We start from the raw sequence: 18,276 nt of genomic DNA, 5'->3' as shown, positions 1-18,276 counted from the left end.
TCTCTGGACACTTGGACCTCCATTCTTTCCCTTCACAATAACTTCCCCAAATCCCAAGACTATTGCTTTCCTCAAATATTCTATTCATCCTCCACTTCTACAGAAAAGATGCGAAAAACCTGATATTCAAGGCTATTCATTTGACCCCAGTCCTTCCTTTCTGCCTTTTCCTCTGCAGTTCTCCCCTGCGCTTCAGCCTCAGCCTTCATGCACCCTACTCATTATTCTGAACAGTTTCTAAATCTCTCCCATCTGGCCTTTAGTCAGGCTGCTACAACCCCTGTTTGCAATCTCTTATGCTCTGCCCATCCTTCCATAGCCAGTTCAGACTTCCAAGAACTTTCCTTGGAATCAATCTCCACCCCTTCAGCACATTTTATCTTTAGCATTGCTTTCACCACAGAAAATATTTAAGGTGGCTCTTCCCTTATTTATAATGCCTGCCTACTACGTTGTGGGTGATTTGTTAACCCTTCCAACGCTGTTTTGCAACATATTGTGTAATCAGGCTTGGTATTGCTTGGCTTTCTATGTAATTGTCTTATTCCTAGTCTGTGAAGACAGAAGTTCCCTGTATGCATCTCTTAGAACCCATTTAGAAATGGTTCTCAGGTGAGGATTGATGGGGGGTGGGAGGGAGGGGAGGGTGGGTGATGGGCATGGAGGAGGGCACCCTTTGGGATGAGCACTGGGTGTTGTATAGAAACCAATGTGACAATAAATTTCATATTAAAAAAAAAAATGGTTCTCAGGGATGTATTCTATTATCCCTGCCACAAGTACTATGTATTTGAAATCCCATATTTTAAAAAATTGATCCTTCTTCCTAAAGAAACACTCATGTAAAATTCCAATTTCATAAGAAACCTAAATTAGCACATTTAAGTAGAGAAGCTTAGATATTTACAAATAGCTGAGTAGATTTGGTATTGTTGCCTGAAACCAAGTCAGGCCGTACAGCATAAAACCTCACAGACCTGTTTCTACAGGTCGTTAATACCAGGTACACACTAGCATACCAGCTGAGTAAGGTAATTAAACTGCCTTTCACCTTCCAATCAACGTACTTGGTTTTGATTCTAGAAGTTAAACTCATTCATCAGTAATCAGTATTATAAAGAATGCTTCACCTATTAATTCAGTCTGTACTTCAAAACATGCTTGCACAGAAGTTGGCACAGTTCAATCCTCGTTGGTTTCAATGAGCTGACACAAATAGGGTCATTTAGGAAAGTCATTTAGGCTTTGCAGTTGTTTAGAGTTGCAACATTGACTCCATCATGGACACGTTTGCTTATGAAATGGTTAGGGAGGTATCAAATTCAAGTTTATAAATAAATTTGCACCAGTTGGATGCCTGTATTTAACAACAAGGGAATAATGCATCTGTAGATAAAATGCAGGTTTGGTCAAAGTTGCTTCCCTTTTGCTGATTTGGTGAGGCAGCCTGAGACTTTCAGAATGTTCCATGCCTGCTGTTTGACATCCTTCTAATAAGTTTAATATACACAATTTCAACCCAGCTTATCAATTTCTTGCAGTTAAAGTTGCAGTTTATTTAAAAATTTCAGTAGATAGTCTCAAAGAACGTTTAAGTTATATCATTACAAATTAACTTTTGCTGGGAGTAGTTTTTATTATGAACTTGATCTTCTATGCCATTTAACAGTGTACTACTTAAATAATGTGAATATTTTGAGGAAACAAAGAATAAGGACCCACTTTTCATCATTACCTCTCTCTCTCCTTTGTAGTAATGTGAAGGAAATATGGTATCTTCCTTGTAAGGGCAAGACAGTCTTCTCAGAGAACGCCCAGGCATGTGGAGCAGAGACATGCTGCGTCAGAACTCTTGACTCATGGAATCTGTGAACATATACAATGGTTGCTGTTTTATGTCATTAAATTTGGGGTGGCTTCTTCAAGTGCAGTGGACACTGGAACGGGATAGATGCCATTAACAAAAGAGGAGAGCAGTTTTGATGGTCTTGACGTGCCTTCAAGCCAGTATTTAGAGATGCAGGTCTAAGGCTCAGTAGAGAAGTCCAGTCTAGAAACAAATATTTACCAATTATTTGTATTGATAATTGAAAAAGTGAAAGAAGGGGAGTCATCCAAGGAAGTGCATGCAGTGTCATAAGAAAGCAAAGTCAGAGACTGAACTGGGGACAGAGAAATGAGCTTGAGAAGAGGGGTCAGGGAAGGAGGAAGAGAAGCAGCTCCTGGAGCAAATGGAACAGGGAAGAAGGAAATCAAAAGGGACAAGTTGGATGTGATTGTAATGAGGTTTAAAACATTATACAGTGACTGTGTTTCCACATATGAGAAGACATTAAAATAATACATGTTCTATGTAAATAAGTTTGATAAATCACATATTAAGTTTAGATTTTTAAAAATGATCTTAGACCCTAAATTACCAAGATCTTCTAAGGTACTAAAATTTAGGTGATAAAATAATTTCCATTAACGTGTCAGATAGTGTTTCCAGTTTCCCAAATTGTATTTTTTTTAATTTTTTTTTAACATTTATTTATTTTTGAGACAGAGAGAGACAGAGCATGAACGGGGGAGGGGCAGAGAGAGAGGGAGACACAAAATCCGAAGCAGGCTCCAGGCTCTGAGCCATCAGCCCAGAGCCCGACGCGGGGCTCGAACCCACTGACCGTGAGATTGTGACCTGAGTTGAAGTCTGACGCTCAACCGACTGAGCCAACCAGGCGCCCCCAAATTGTATTTAAATACGAAATTCTTTAAAGTACCAGTAGGTGGAGCACATTTGTTGAAGAAAATCTAATCCTGGGTTTTGGAGGGTTTATTTTGGGGTGGGAGGAGAAGGAAGAAAAAGTAAAGGGAAGTAAACAAGGAGGGAGAGAGAAGGAGAGAGGGAGAGGAGGAAGGTGAGAGAGGGAGAACAGGAAAGAAAAGGAGAGGGAGACAGGAGAGAAGATAAGAGAACTGTGAGATCTCTCCTTCATTCAACTATGGGACTATTGGAGAGATTATCTTAACAAGTTGTATTACATATTTAATCACAGAGGGTTAGTTTAACTAGGATGCTTGTGTCTTGTCAAATGGCTCCACTATGTTTCATTTTTCTCTTTATTACAGATTCTGGAGTCGGCAATGTCTATAAACCCAGCAAGGTTGAATTCCTAGGGAGCTCCTGAGTTGTGGTTTGCTTGAAACCATGTGAAATGTGTGCATTTTTCTGAGAGTCCATAATGTTAATTTGATGTTCAGAAGGATACATGATCCTGAAAGACTAAGGACAGTTCATCTAAATCAGGAAAGCACCTATACCCCAGGGGAAGTGCATGATATTCAGTGAAGAAAGGTAAGAAAACATTTTTTTATCCCTTCAAAAGTTCTATTTTTGTGTGTGACTTAATGATTTGTCCACAATAAATTAGTACATTAATGCATATATTTAATTTATAAATAAGCAAGAATATTTTAGGGGTATAAAATTAGTGGCACATAATTAAAAAATTTCAAAATTCGCTTATGCATATAAATAGTGTGCATTTTTACATTTTTAAGGACTAAACATGAAAGTGGAGAAATAAGCAGAATATATTGATAAATCAAAGAAAGAAAACAATAACAATGCATCTTGGCTTCCGGTTGGAGTTACAGGGGAGAAAATGTAAATATGCTAATTTCTCATTGATTTTAAAGGGAACTAATGGATACTGTCCAAAGAAATGAAGGGGAACCTGAGTGGCTCGGTCAGTTAAGTGTCTGATTCTGGATTTCAGCTCAGGTCATGATCTCACAGTTCGTGAGTGCGAGCCCCCACATCGGGCTCTCCACTGGCAGTGCAGATTCTCTCTCTCTCCTCTCTCTCTCTGCCCCTCCCTTGCTCACTCATTCTCTCTAAATAAATAAATAAATAAATAAATAAATAAATATAAAGAAATGGAGAGCTAAGATGTTCAATAAAGATGTGATAATGGAGGTATTCACTAGAATAGAAATATAAATACCACAATTATTCACAAAACTCATAAACATGGAACGAAAAAAATCCTTGTAGAATAAGGCATACAGTATGATTTCATTTGTATAAAATTCAAAAGATACAAAGCTAGACCACAGACTTTTTTTCTTATTATTGAAGTTTAGTTGACATACAGTGTTAGCTTCAAGTGTAAAACATAGCAATTCGATTGAATAATTCTATATGTTACTCATTGCCCACCACAGTAAATGTGGTCATCATCTGCCATCATATAACATTATTAGAATACTACAGACTATATGCCCCAGGCTGTAATTTTCACATAGACTGTTTTTAAATGATAAAACTAATGAAAAACCAATGATAAACACAAATTCAGGTGAAGGATTGAGTCAGGGTTTATGCAGGGCTTCCAAGTTCTCAAGTGGCCATTTTAATATATCAGCATATCGATACGAAATTTCTTAGCATCTTACTCATATTTCTTAATGTTAATACATATTAAATATTTACTTGTAAATCTTTTAAGCTAGGAGCCAAGAAACTTTTTTTCTCTGATATCAACATACACCTCTGTGGGTTTTCTTGTTGACATCTTGATACGTGTTCTTTAAAAACCAAATTTTTTCCCTAATATTTAAATGAATGCCAATGCTTTGTAGAAAAATTTTGTAAAATAAGCAAAAATAGCAAGAAGGGAATAGCAATCACATTTTATAGCACTCCTCAGAAATAGTCATAACCACTCAATATTCTGGTGTATTTCTTTTCAGCTATCTCACACACATTTGAATATAGTTAAATCATAATGTGTATATAATTTTGTATCCTGATTTTTCCCCTTTATGTCTTAAGTATTTCCCGCTGTTATTTTAGACTTTCAAGGGCATAAGATAGGCTGAGATGAAAATGGGTTTCTTGAAAGTGAGCTATTTGCAGGGGGCTCAAAGCCATGGCTCACCCTCTTTCTCCCAGAGAATTTGGCCTTCCAGCTGGGCAGAAGATTCAAGGGCTGTTTTATAGAAAACTATTTTCTAGTGCAGTTCTAAGGAAAAAAATAATACTTCACCACTGGGAGCATTGGTGTTTTCATCACAAAATGATTAGCTCTATCCTTTGTGTCTCCCTCCCCCCCCCCCCCCCCCGCCTCCCACCACCAACCCTCTACTCCCAGAGCTTCCAATCCAGTTTTTAGTGCTCTTTAAAGGAAGGGATCATCAGATATTTGGGGGAAATCCCCAAATATGAGAAAGAGAGAGAAAAATAAGCAGAAACAATAGACAAACATACCTGTAGTGCAAATATCCTCAGATAGATAAGAGCTTAAATTTATTATTTAGAAATGTGGAGGCAAACAGAAAATACATGTAAGAGATTTAAAAGTCGTTACTTCGGGGTGGGGGGCACCTGGGTGGTTCAGTTGGTTAAGCGTCCAACTTTGGCTTGGGTCATGATCTTGCAGTTCATGGGTTCAAGCCCCGTGTTGGGCTCTGTGCTGAGGGCTCAGAGCCTGGAGCATGCTTCAAATTCTGTGTCTCCCTTTCTCTCTGACCCTCCAGCACTCATGTTTTCTCCCTTTTCTTTCTTTTCTCTCTTCTCTCATGGTTTAAAAAAATTTTTTAATAAAAAAACATAAAAATAAAAGTGGTTGCTTTTGGAGAGCAGGACCAGGGGTGGATAGAAATGGAATAGAAAAAGGCTGTTTTTCATTATAAGCCTTTATTTATATTCAATTTTTTAAACTGCAGACATTTGTTTATTAGATTAATACAAATATTAAACAGTAAAAGCCATGGATTTTTTTAACGTCTCAAACCATCATTTCTTTATGCATATTTTTCCATCATGTAGGTTTTTCTTATCAGAAAGAACTTTCCATTCTGATACATTAATTTTTTTGTCATTATCGGTGCTTTTGAAAGACCTCTTCCTGTTTTTAACCTCACTGTTAAGATTAATTAAATGCATGTTATGTTCTAACTATTTCTAACTTTAAGAGATCAGATATGGTTAGAAAAAAAAAGAATTATTTAACAGGTTCTAATAATTCTTCAGGATTCATAGAACTTTCTGTCTGGCACTCAAGTATCTTTTCTATATATGCTAATATGCTTTAAGTAAAATTATTGTTCATAAAATTCAAACTGTATAGTCACAGATTTCATACACAATTCATACACATCAAGGTATGTGGGGAAGGTATTTCAGAGGTTGAATGCTGGACAATGCCCCAGATACGTGACCTCTTTAAAGTTTAAGCTTGGGAGATTAGAAGTTACATTGAAATCAATGACCATCTAACAACTTGACCACAGTTTCTGGGTTATGTTTTCTTAATGCAGTAGCCTTCAGGCTCAACCACAAAGGCATGTCATGAGTTATAGAGGAACTTGAGCATATTTGTGTTTGTAAAGAAAGAAACCTAAAAAACCCCCTCATATTCAGTTTTTATAGCTTTACTTTATGTTTTCTTCAAACTATATTTTAATGACACTTGAAGGGCCGGCTACCAATGGTTGAAAAACCTCCACATGGTTTCCTTGGCAATCACTAGAATGGGGAAATGAAGGGAAAGTTACCCAATTAAAGAACAAAAACCCACAACTCCTCATGCTCCCTCTTGATTCCCACCAAATCAGAGGAAGCTGTATGGAGGAAATGAGCCAACCCAAGGTCTTAGAGAAAATATCTGGCTTCCTCCCTGGACTGTCACACAATTCATGTGCAGCCACCATAATGCCATTACTTTGTGGTCGGATTGGTATGAGATACAACACAAGTGAGCAAAGAGATGAGATTGAAGGACACTTTCTGTTTAGGAGAAATGAGTTATAAGCTGAAGAATGCTTCTTTCTGAAACCTTTGGGCTTTCCTGCAATGCTGTTACAGGGTTGGGTTTGCATGCTGGCCAGGTTCTCATGTGGACAGGTGGGCTGGAGTCCTCACTCTTATCTTATTACCCTTTTGTGGTGGGACAATCTCTCACAGTTGCTTGCTCTTCAGAATTTTTCAGTGCCTTGCTATAATCTTACATAAACTCATGAATGCCTCAGACTCCTCCTGATGGCATAGCATGAAATTGTACCTGAATTATTATTAACTTAGAAAAATAGTTTATAGTTAGAAGTATACACATTTGAAAAACAGATGTACAGAGACAATATAGCACAATGTTTCATTACTCATATATATGTCTTTTCCTTGAAACTTTTAATTTTCTTCCACCATAAAATATTTTTTTTTTTTTTAATTTTTTTTTAACGTTTATTTATTTTTGAGACAGAGAGAGACAGAGCATGAACAGGAGAGGGTCAGAGAGAGGGAGACACAGAATCCACCATAAAATATTTTTAATTCCATAAATCTCATAAAAATTTAGGCAGATCAACTCACACAAACTCATTTTCCCCTTTTTGTAAACTGTCCTTTATTTTTTTTAATGTGGAGTTTTTGGTTCTTTAACCCATCTCTGTAGCTTGATGTTTTGTCCTCTGGATTAATTTCAATACTTTCTTTTTTGGGGAGCACCTGAGTGACTCAGTCAGTTAAGCATCCAATTCTTGATTTTGGCTCAGGTCATGATCTCCGGTTTGTGAGTTTGAGCCCTGCGTTGGGCTCATGCTGCTGACAGTGCGGAGCCTGCTTGGGATTCTCTGTGTCCCTCTCTCTCTGCCCCTCCCCTGCTTGTGAGGGTGTGCGCCCTCTCTCTGTCTCTCTCTGTCTCTCTCTCAAAGATAAATAAACTTAAAAAAACACTTTCTTTTCTATTACTAAAATATTTTTCCTTGCACACACACTAGGACTTCATTGAACATCTTTTTAAGTTCTGGGAATTTATCAGCTATATCTCATCATTTCTTCTTCAATTTAGATAGTTCATATGTTCTTTCCTTATATGTAGAAATATAAATCTAGCCTTACATAATGACTTCAAATGATGAAATCTACTTATTTATTTATACTTCTAACTTATCCTGAAAAAGAATTAAGGTGATTCATAATAATAACACATAAGATATGATGGGATCAATTCAATTAAAAATAAGAAAGATTAGCAAAGAGAAACTGATGTTGAGAAATTAAGAAGCCAAGAGTGTAGTCAGTATCTGTATGCTTGCCAAACAGAGCCACAGTTTGGCTTCTTGGTGCTGTATCCCTGGTTTTTGTTCACCGGCTGCAATTTTCTTTCCTGTAGCCTGAAGATTACAACTCACTTGCATTAGTCAGGGTTCTCCAGAGAAGTCAAACCAACAGGATGTATATATATTGTGGGACTCAAGAAATTTAACAAAAATCCTGTAGCCCTGGACAAGCAGAGCAAGACTAACTCCATTTTGTGCTATACCCACCATCTCATGTATAACCCCCACATGACCTACTTATTGCTTAAGACACTCCCCTACCCTAGTCAAGCCTCTGAGCACACCCTTACTGGAAACCAGCTCATTTAGGAAGGCGGAACCCCTAACCGCCAAAGAATGTAAACCCCGCCTTTTGCCCGCCAAACTTGCGCGTCAATTCTGACCAGAGTGATAGGCTAGTTCAAACAATTGGCCACCTGTGTGTGGACTGACATGAATGTGCAACTTTCTGTGTGTGTTACAATCTCATTGGCCACTGGCCCCCATAAAACTGCTACGCCTCTTAACCTAGGGGTCCAAGTCCCTGCTCCGCTGTGTCGGGTATACTTGGGCCCAAGCTTGGGCCCAAGCTCGAGCTTGTAAATAAAAACCCTCGTGCGTTTGCATTGGTATCAGCTCCTTGGTGGTCTCTCGGATTCGAAATCGGGGGCATTACATATATATATTAAAGAGATCTAGAAATATATAGACGTATATATGTATTAAAGAGATCTATTTAAAAAAAATTTTTTAATGTTTATTATTTGAGAAAGAGACAGAAGTAAGCAGGGGAGGGGCAGAGAGAGGGAGACACGGAATCGGAAGCAGGCTCCAGGCTCTGAGCTGCCAGAACAGGGCCTGACCTGGGGCTCAAACCCACAGACCGCGAGATCATGACCTGAGCCAAAGTCAGCCACCTAACCAACTGAGCCACCTAGGTGCCCCTTAAAGAGACCTATTTTGAAGAATTGAATTATGCTGTTATGGAGGCTGGCAAGTCCAAAACCTGCAGTTCACTTCTTAAGGCCCACAGACTGGAGACCTAAGAAAGAGTGGATGCCTCAGTTCAAGTCCAAATGAAGGCCAAGTACTGCAGAATTTCTTCTTGCTCAGGGGAAGTGGGTTGGGTGTTTTGTTCTATTCAAACGTTCAGAGTGATCAGGTTGTGGAGTGGTGGGTGTCTGGAGCCAACAGCCAAGAAAGAATTCTTGAGATATCTTTGGTGCAAAAAGGTGATTTTATTAAAGCAAAGAGACAGGACCTGTGGGCAGAAAGAGCTGCACTGGGGTTATGAGGAGTGACTGGTTATATACTATGGAGTTGGAGGCAGTAAAGACAAAAGGGAGGCCTCCAGAAGGACTTTCATAAGCTAAAGAGGACTGATAAGATGCCAGGGGGCTTGCTATTGTCAGGTTAAGGTTGTTTTCCCTCCTTTAATGTTTTCCCTCCATTAACATGATGACACTAGGGGGGTTATACTCTGTATTTGCCTCAAGTATTTGTCAATGGGCTGCAAGTTATAAAGAAAGTTAATTTTACCTGTCATTTCCATCTTGCCTTTGTTCTCCACATCACTCTGGGGGGCGGGGAGGGTGATATTAGGGGTTCCAGGAAACTGAGTCTATAGGTTTCTAGAGATTAGGCTATTGATAAGATTGCCTTTTTCTTGTAATTTACTAAGACATTTGTAAACTGGTGAAGACTCCTGTCCTTCATGACTGTGATCTCTATCAGTTAACCATCTGTTTTCTTCCCTTTCCTTTGTTCTTGGGCATCCAGGAGTGCCTGAGGAATAGCATACACATCCCATCTGGGGGAAGGGGAGTTGTGCTAGCTTGTGCTTTGCCCTCAGCTTGCCTTATGGTCCCTCCTCAAGAGGACTGTAGGAGGCCCACCCACCTTATGGAGGGCAATCTGCTTTGCTCAAAGTTCACTGATTTAAATGTCAATCTCACTGAAAACACCCTCACAGAAACATCCAGAATAATTTTTGGCCACCTATGTGGGCACTGTGGCACAGCCAAGTAGACACATAAAATTAACCATCATACCACTAATGCCTGCTCCTTGCCTTTACCCTCCACCTGCCTTTGTTTTCCTCTGTACATGCCCCCTTTCCATTTTCCCTAATCCTTGAAGCTTCTCTCAATCCTTATTTTCTGACATCTTACACTAAAGAGACTCAATTCCAAGAGTACCATCAGGCCACAAGTTCATATTTCCAGGATTGGGTAAAGCTCCTCACCTTTTTGGTGGCCAAGGACTGCTTATGCATAGGCTCCTGGGGTACCTTGGGCTTCCTGCCAACCTCTCCTCCAATGTCCCTCCTCCCACCCCTCCACCCCCCAGGCTCTTGTAAAAATCCTTACATTGTTACAGGCCTGTCTTGAACCACCACTTCTGCCAAAGTGTTTCATAGTAGGAAGTAGCTTTACCAACCTAGGCTGTAGGTGCTAATGCAGCCAGTTCACAGGGTTGTGGCTTTAATAATTTACTTTAATCCCTAATGAGGATGAGGCAATGGGGCAGTTCTGGCAAGAGTTTCCCTGGACCCAGCAGTCCAGTGTGTCCCTGCTGCTGGAGGGGGATTCTGTTCCATCACTACACCTCTTGCTCCCCTGAATAGAGACCCCAGACCACAGTCAGGGGGTTGTGGAAATTAGTTGCTCTCTCTGGCAGGGTTCTGAAGCTTGTGAGGAAAAAATAACCCTTTAGCTTTCTTTCAGATCAAAAACGAAATCAAAGTAAGACCAATAAATGGCAACAACAACAAAATTACAAGCAGAGACTCTGTATTATCGCCCCCACTTTTCCTTTTTTAACCAGACACCAGGGGACCCTTAAATGCCATTTCTGAAACCTTTTATAAGATTCCCATACCATCCAGCCCCACACAGACCAGTCACCCCTTTGTGATCTAGGGAAAGTCACATAGACTGTCTTCTCAAGTTACCTACTCTGTAGACTAGAATGAGTAATATGCCCCTCTCAACATTACTGTGACATAATGTGTGGGAAAGAGCTCAGTAACCTGGTTGTTGTCCAAACATTATTAGGTACCTAGAAAATCAGTTAAAACCACACCAAACTCATTAAAACAAGTGACAAGGTAGAAAAGTAGATGAATGAGTAGTTGACACTTGAAAGAGTAGATAAGATTCATCAGGAATCCCCTCCAGGTGGGAACTATAAATGCCCACACATGTTTAGATTTTACAGAGAGAGGCTTTGGTAAATTGCTTTTCACTTTTTCTAGTCAATGTCAAAAATAATCGTTAGTTTTAAAACTAAGAAATTTGAGTCATCTGAAGGAGGAATTTAGCTGGAAAAGTGAAAAACAATTCAGTAATATATATTTACACATACATCAAAATATTAAACACACTTATATACAGTAAAACCTTGGATTGAGCGTAACTTGTTCTGCAAGCCAAGCAAACATTTCTAATAAATTTCAACTTGATAAATGAGCGGTGTCTTGCAATACGAGTGGTATGTGATGCCATACATCACATGATCACAACTGACCCAACGGTTCTCTCTTTCTCTCTCTCTGGGGATTGTGGATGATCGTCTTCCATGATCAGATGCTTGGTCTCAGTCTGTGGTGTTTGGCAGAAATCAGTGAATTTTCAGAACATTGGAAGGTGTTCACAACTGGTACTAGGGCATTTTTTGTCACTTCAAAGCACCTATGGACGGCCCTTTGCTTTTCCATGTAAGGGTAAGCTTAGGATTGCTCTGCTTCATTCTAGGTCAGGCTGCCTGCAGATATAGACCCTTTCCTCTGCTGCCTTATTGCCAGTTACATTAAATACAGTATATGACAAGAGTTTATCAATACTGTACTGTAGTCAACATCTGTGCGGCTGTATGCGTATATACTGGCCCCCGTGCAGAAAAAGATTCCATTTAGCAGTGATTCTCTTAGTGATAGTGAAAGTCATCCTACACAATAACCCTCCTGTCTCTTGTCTCCCACACACCAGCCAGGAAGGTTTTCAAACGTAAGTGCAGGTTCATTTGTTTATTTTTCTTTCTATTTTGTATTTTCTTTATTATTTTGTATGATATTATAGTATTGCAATCATTTTTATATGAATATTTTTGGGTTGTGGAGCAAATCATCTGAGTTTCCGTTATTTCTTATGGGGAAATCAGCTTTGATATACAAGCGCTTTGGATAACAAGCGTGTTTTCTGAACGAATGATGCTTGCAAACCAAAGTTTTACTGTATATGTATATATACACATATCTATACAAATATATACACACATACATACATATATTTATTTACTTATTGCAGAAGGAAATAACATGTTAACCTCTGTGTGTCTTCTTTTATTTAGCACTGTTTCCCATCTGTTGTTTAACTTTCTAATTCTCTTTGTATTTTGTTTCTTTCCCTTATGGTCCAGTGTGCAGCACAGACTCCTAACAGCATTTGAAACTATGCCACATCAAAGGTGGGCAAAAGAATTGGTTTCCTGGCCCTGCAGGAGCCTCCCCACCCTGACAGCCAGCCCCAGTCCTCTCTCCATATCCATCTCACCCAATGTTGACCCCAGGCATACTTAGTATCTGTAACTCATCAGATTCTTACACACTGCTCAGCAGTATCATTTATGTCTTTGTAAACTTAGATGTACATTTAAATGGTCTATTTCTGGGGCGCCTGGGTGGCTCAGTCAGTTAAGCATCCAACTTCGGCTCAGGTCATGACCTCACCGTTCGTGAGTTCGAGCCCCACGTCGGGCTCTGTGATGACAGTTCAGAGCCTGGAGTCTTCTTCACATTCTTCACCCTCTCTCTCTGCCCCTCCCCTGCTCATGCTCTGTCTCTCTCTCTCTCATAAATAAATAAATAAGTAAATAAACATTAATAATAATAAATGCCCTATTTCTCCTCACACTAGCTAACATTAATAGCTAACCTAATTGGCGATTTACCGTGTACCAGGCACTGTTCTAAAATTACATGAGGTTACTCAGTATTAAAATATTCCTATGAGGGGTCCCTGGGTGGCTCAGTGAGTTAGGCATCTGATTTCGGCTCAGGTCATGATCTCACAGTGTGTGAGTTTGAGCCCTGCGTCGGACTCTGTGCTGACAGCTCAGAGCCTGGAGCCTGCTTTGGATTCTGTGTCTCCCTCTCTCTGCCCCTCCCCAGCTCATGCTCTGTCTCTCAAAAATGAATAAACGTTAAAAAAAGAAAAGAAATTTTCCTATGAGACAGGTACTATTATCCCCATTACATGTATGAGAAAAACTGAGGTGTGGGGAGGTGGGGCGGTGGGGGGGGGGAGTATTTGCCCCACAGGACGGAGTCCTGTGTAGAGCCATGTCTGACTCTGAATCACTGAGGTGGGAAAGCGCCTCCGAGTGGAGTGGAGAGACTTTGCCTCACAGTTGGCCACTTTCAGCACTTAACCATGGTTTGCATTCAATAAGGGACCTGTAAATGTGCCTGGTTGTTGATCTGTGAAAACAAATCCCATTGTTATGAAAAAAAATAAAGAAAAAAAGGCTAGGGAACTTACACTCTACTAAGCTATTCTTTTTATTTTTTTTATTTTTTTTTATTTTTCAATATATGAAATTTATTGTCAAATTGGTTTCCATACAACACCCAGTGCTCATCCCAAAAAGTACCCTCCTCAATACCCATCACCCACTCTCCTCTCCCTCCCACCCCCCATCAACCCTCAGTTTGTTCTCAGTTTTAATTTAAGAGTCTCTTATTCTACTAAGCTATTCTTATGATTTTCTCCTTATCTTTTTTTTTCTCCATTGAGTTAAAAATTTTAGGTTAAACTGACTTGTACTGAATTCAGAAACAAGGAATGTTACTGATATCGAGGCACTGATTTTTTTCGAAGTATCAACCTGTGATTTGGAGACAGAACTAGAAACATGGACAGAAACTCCCTATTACATAACAAACCACTTCCTGTGTCTGTTTATTCTTTTATCTGCAGTGTTTTAGCTAAACTCTTCTCCCTTTGTAGGGATAAATTGCAACTATCTCACTGCAATATCACAGTGTTGAAGAGCATGGATTTGGTAGCCAGATTTTGAGGTTAGGATCTTAGATAATTCTGTGTAAATAACACATGCTTCATTAGGGTGATAGAAAGGATCATGTACGTTAATATATGTAAAGCACCTAAAACAGTGCCAGGCATATAATTAAGTGCTTTGTATGTATTTGCTATTATCACTAAACCCCCCCAATCTTAGGAAATATATTTAATCACGTCTTCTGCAATCAGCAGCTTCAGCTCAGTTCAACCTGAAGGGTAACATGTAAAGCTCTATTCTCAGTGGTAACATCAGAGCTTACCTATGAAAGGAACCGATGGGGTGCTTCTCACCCTTGTCTAGAAGATACCTAACAGGTGGTGGTAGCGATTCTGCTTGAACATTTCCAGTCATGGGGAGCTTTCTATCTCAGGAAATGTCCTTCCATGATTGACACTTCCATTATGAATAAGTTTATACTGAACAGAAATTTACCCTTCTGTAAATTCTGCTCACTGGTTCAGTGTTGGATCAGCAAAGCAGTAGTTTTCAGATTTCTTGAGCGGGAGTACTTACTTTTAAAATATTTGATTCAAGGGTGCCTGGGTGGCTCAGCTGGTTAAGCATCTGACTCTTGATCCCTGCTCAGGTCATCATCTCATGGTTTGTGAGCTTGAGCCCCTCATTGGGCTATGCACTGGCAGTGTGGAGCCTGCTTGGAATTGTCTCCCCGCCTGCCCCCCGCCCCCTTGTGCATGCACTCTCTCTCTCTCAAAATAAATAAATAAAACTTTAAAATGTTCGATTCAAAATGTTTTTAAATTACATTTTTGAATTATTTGTTAAAACTGAAATTCCAAAATAAGTTACGTAATATCCTTGGGAAGATCGCTTGGCTTCTCCTATTCTCAGCATTTTAAACTTTAAAATGGGCACAATTAGTAAATGAATAATCAGCATTCAATAAATATCAGCTGCATCTGATAATATAATTATTATCATTGTGTTTTTGGCATTTTTATACAAGCTATTAGGAAGCTTCCTTAAAAATCTATAACTCTATCTTGCTCATGCTTGCTGCACACAGTTCTCAGCTGTCCTCTCCCTCAACCCAGCGGAGCTCTTCTTGACCTTGTAACACAAGCTGGACCTCGTAATAAACTGAGCATGGGCTTTCTGTGTCCACATCCCCATCATCATAATCCACCAAGAGTGATCACTCTTGCAGTGGTAGTCCCTGAGGATCTTCTAGGACCCAGGTTCACATGCCCTGCTTTCCTAGGAGCAGATGATGAAGGAATCCACGGGCACTGAGTTTCACTAACACTAAGGTGTTGAGAGGCTTTCCATGGTCGAATGACCCTGTGTAACTGCTACCCACTGCAAGCCTTGACATTCCTGCACGTTCTCAGCTGCCAGACCCTCCATTGGACTCTGTGGCCTCAGAATTGGGAGAAATCGACCACAGCAGATTTTTCCTTTGGGATAATTCCTGTCTCATGTAATCCAGTTTTGCAGAGTCTGGAGACCTGGAGATCAGGGAGACTTCATAGCGCTCAACCCTCAATTCAGAAAACCCTGTTGTGTTTTTTCCTGCTTGTCCCTCAGCTCCTCTGAGCAAGGGCTAGAGTAAGGAGGAAGTCTGTCATCTGACCTTGGCTAAAATGATATCTCCCTTTGTTTATCTGTCCTGTAAATATCTGTGAAGCATATTTTTAAACTAGCTTTAAAAATTATGAATGTATTATATGTGCATAGTAATGTTTTTTCAAACATTACCAGTGCATAAAAAAAAGTTACCTATCTTTAACCACTAACCACTAATAAAACTCCTTATAAATTGTTGCAGAAATTGTGTACCCTTATGCATATAATTATGCAACTGTGCATATATGCCTATATTTATAAGAATACTCAGAGATTCGTATTATAAACACATAAATGTGTGCTTCAAATTTGGGCATTTTCCCCATAGCAGTGCATGTAGGCTGCTCCCGCTTCCTTCTTTTCAAAGGTTCTACGACATTTCATTAAGTTAGGAAATTTATTTAACCTGCACCTTATTAGTGGCTGTTGAGATCAGCCTCAAAATATGGCCTCCAGTGTCTTTCATCCACTGATATTCATGCCCTTGGTATATTCTCATCCCTCACTGGATTGGGTTAACCTGTGTAACAAGAAGATATTATGGATATGGTGATGTATTACTTCCGGGAGTAGGTTATAAAATGCATTGGGACTTCTGCCTTGTTCTCTCATGGGTCACTCAGTCTGGTAGAAGCCAGTTACCGTGTCATGGGGACACTCCAGTAATCCGACTTAGGTCTGGGGGGTGAGGAACTGAGGCTTCCTTCAACTTGTCAGCCATATGAGTGAGTCACACTGGAACTGGCTCTTCCAGCCCCAGTCAATGACCTTCAGACACCTCTGCCCACACCTTGACTACAATCTCCTGAAAAATACTCCCCCAGCTAAGCAGCTTTCCAACTCCTGAGACACAGAAATTGTATAAGATAATAATGTTTAACATGACTTCAAGCTTTTCAGTCTTGGGGGCATTTCTTATGTAGTAATAGGTAACTACTACACACACAGAACCGTAACAGTCATCCACATCTGCTCATTTTTATGAGACTGTGAAAGCCTATAAAACAAATTCCTAGATGTAAAATTACTGAGTTGGAAAGAGTGTGAATTGTAAATTTTACTTAATAATGTTAAATTTAATTTAACAATGTCCCACAGTGAATGAATGGGCTACATCACTTCTACCCTCAACATCACAGCGTACACTAGATTTTTGCCATTTTATAGATTAAAATATATATATATGTTTTTCATTTTGGATTTCGCATTATGCATGAGGTCGCATTATACATGTTTTTCATGTACCTATTAGCCATTTATATTTATGTTTCTGTTAACTGTCAATTGCTGTCTGTCATCTTCATATTAAATTGCTCAGCTTTTCCTCATTAATTTGTTAGAGCTCTCTGCATAAGAAAATGAGCCCTTTTTTATATGTGTGTTTATTTTTCCCTCTTTTGACATTTAAATTTTAACATGACTTATAGAATTTTTTCAGAGTAGGTTTTTGCTTTTTGTCAGTGTATCTTTTAAAAAATATTTTGGATTGTATAAAAAACTTTCTCTACCACCTCTAAGGTTGTAAAAAGAAAAATCTTCATGTTATCTTCTGGTTCGTATCTTGTATGATTTTTTTCTACCAGCAGTGGTGACTGGAAAATTGGGTCTCAAAACACAAAAACAACAGCAGCCCTGATCTGTAGTATTTGCCAATTACTGAAGTGTAAACATTCCCATCCTGCTCAATTATCAGCTATCAATGTGAACTGAACACAGAGTTAGTTAGGAAAAGATGTGCGCAATGGGCTCCTGCCAGCTGGTATATGCCAGGTCTAGCACATCACTGCACCAGAAATGTATTTTGACATAAGGGAGGAGAGAGATCCAGGTTCTTTTTTTGTTGTTTTCCATATGGCTTTTTCCCCCAAGAAATGGTAAAGTCATTTTTTTTATACTGAAGTGCTCAACTTTATCATATTCATATCTCATATATATATTTCTGTACCCTGTTCTCTTTCATTGGTTGTCTATTTCAACACACAGTTTAATCACTAGAGCTTTATAATATCTTCTAATATCTGGCAAGGCTAGTCCTCTTTAATGGTCTTTTCTTTCAGAGTTTACCCTGGCTCTGCTCATACATTGCTCTTGCAGATAAGAGATTTGTTTAAAAAAGTTTATAGCTTCACATTTGCAAGATTTAAGCCTATAAATGCACACCGCTAAGTATACCATGATAATGCTTACATGATTGTGGTCCTGGCAAGACCCAGGAATGCCTTTTGGTGACTGTTTTCCTCATACATCAGTACTCAGATAGAAGCAATTGAGCACATAACTTGGTCATATTTTGATATTTTTATACAGATGGTGTTAATGTTAACTGTGCATTTTAGATATGTGTCAGACTTTTGTATTTACACTAAAGAATGCAAGAAATTAGTGCTCTTTAAAAGTTCTGATTCAGCTTAATGGAAATAGTCCGAGACTGCAAGTTGAGTTCTTTGAAAGAATCACTTGCAGGGGTGCCTGGGTGGCTCAGTTGGTTAAGCATAGACTTCAGCCTAGGTCATGATCTCACAG

General features: G+C 39.3%; 1 long non-coding RNA gene across 1 annotated transcript in view; it reads left to right on the top strand.

Annotated features, from left to right (window-relative positions):
* The first annotated feature begins 3,115 nt into the window (after positions 1–3,115).
* LOC109266297 (uncharacterized) overlaps positions 3,116–18,276 on the top strand; it is a 31,157-nt gene continuing 15,996 nt past the window's right edge. The window contains exon 1 of the long non-coding RNA XR_008422440.1: positions 3,116–3,337. This is a non-coding gene — a long non-coding RNA (uncharacterized LOC109266297). The remainder of the gene's footprint in view (positions 3,338–18,276) is intronic.

This window comes from Panthera pardus, unplaced genomic scaffold (genome assembly GCF_024362965.1).
Source record: "Panthera pardus isolate Hobbes unplaced genomic scaffold, ASM2436296v1 HiC_scaffold_16, whole genome shotgun sequence".
Taxonomy (NCBI): domain Eukaryota; kingdom Metazoa; phylum Chordata; class Mammalia; order Carnivora; family Felidae; genus Panthera; species Panthera pardus.
The sequence above is the reverse complement of the archived record's forward strand: the minus strand, read 5'-3'. Positions and strand labels throughout refer to the sequence as shown.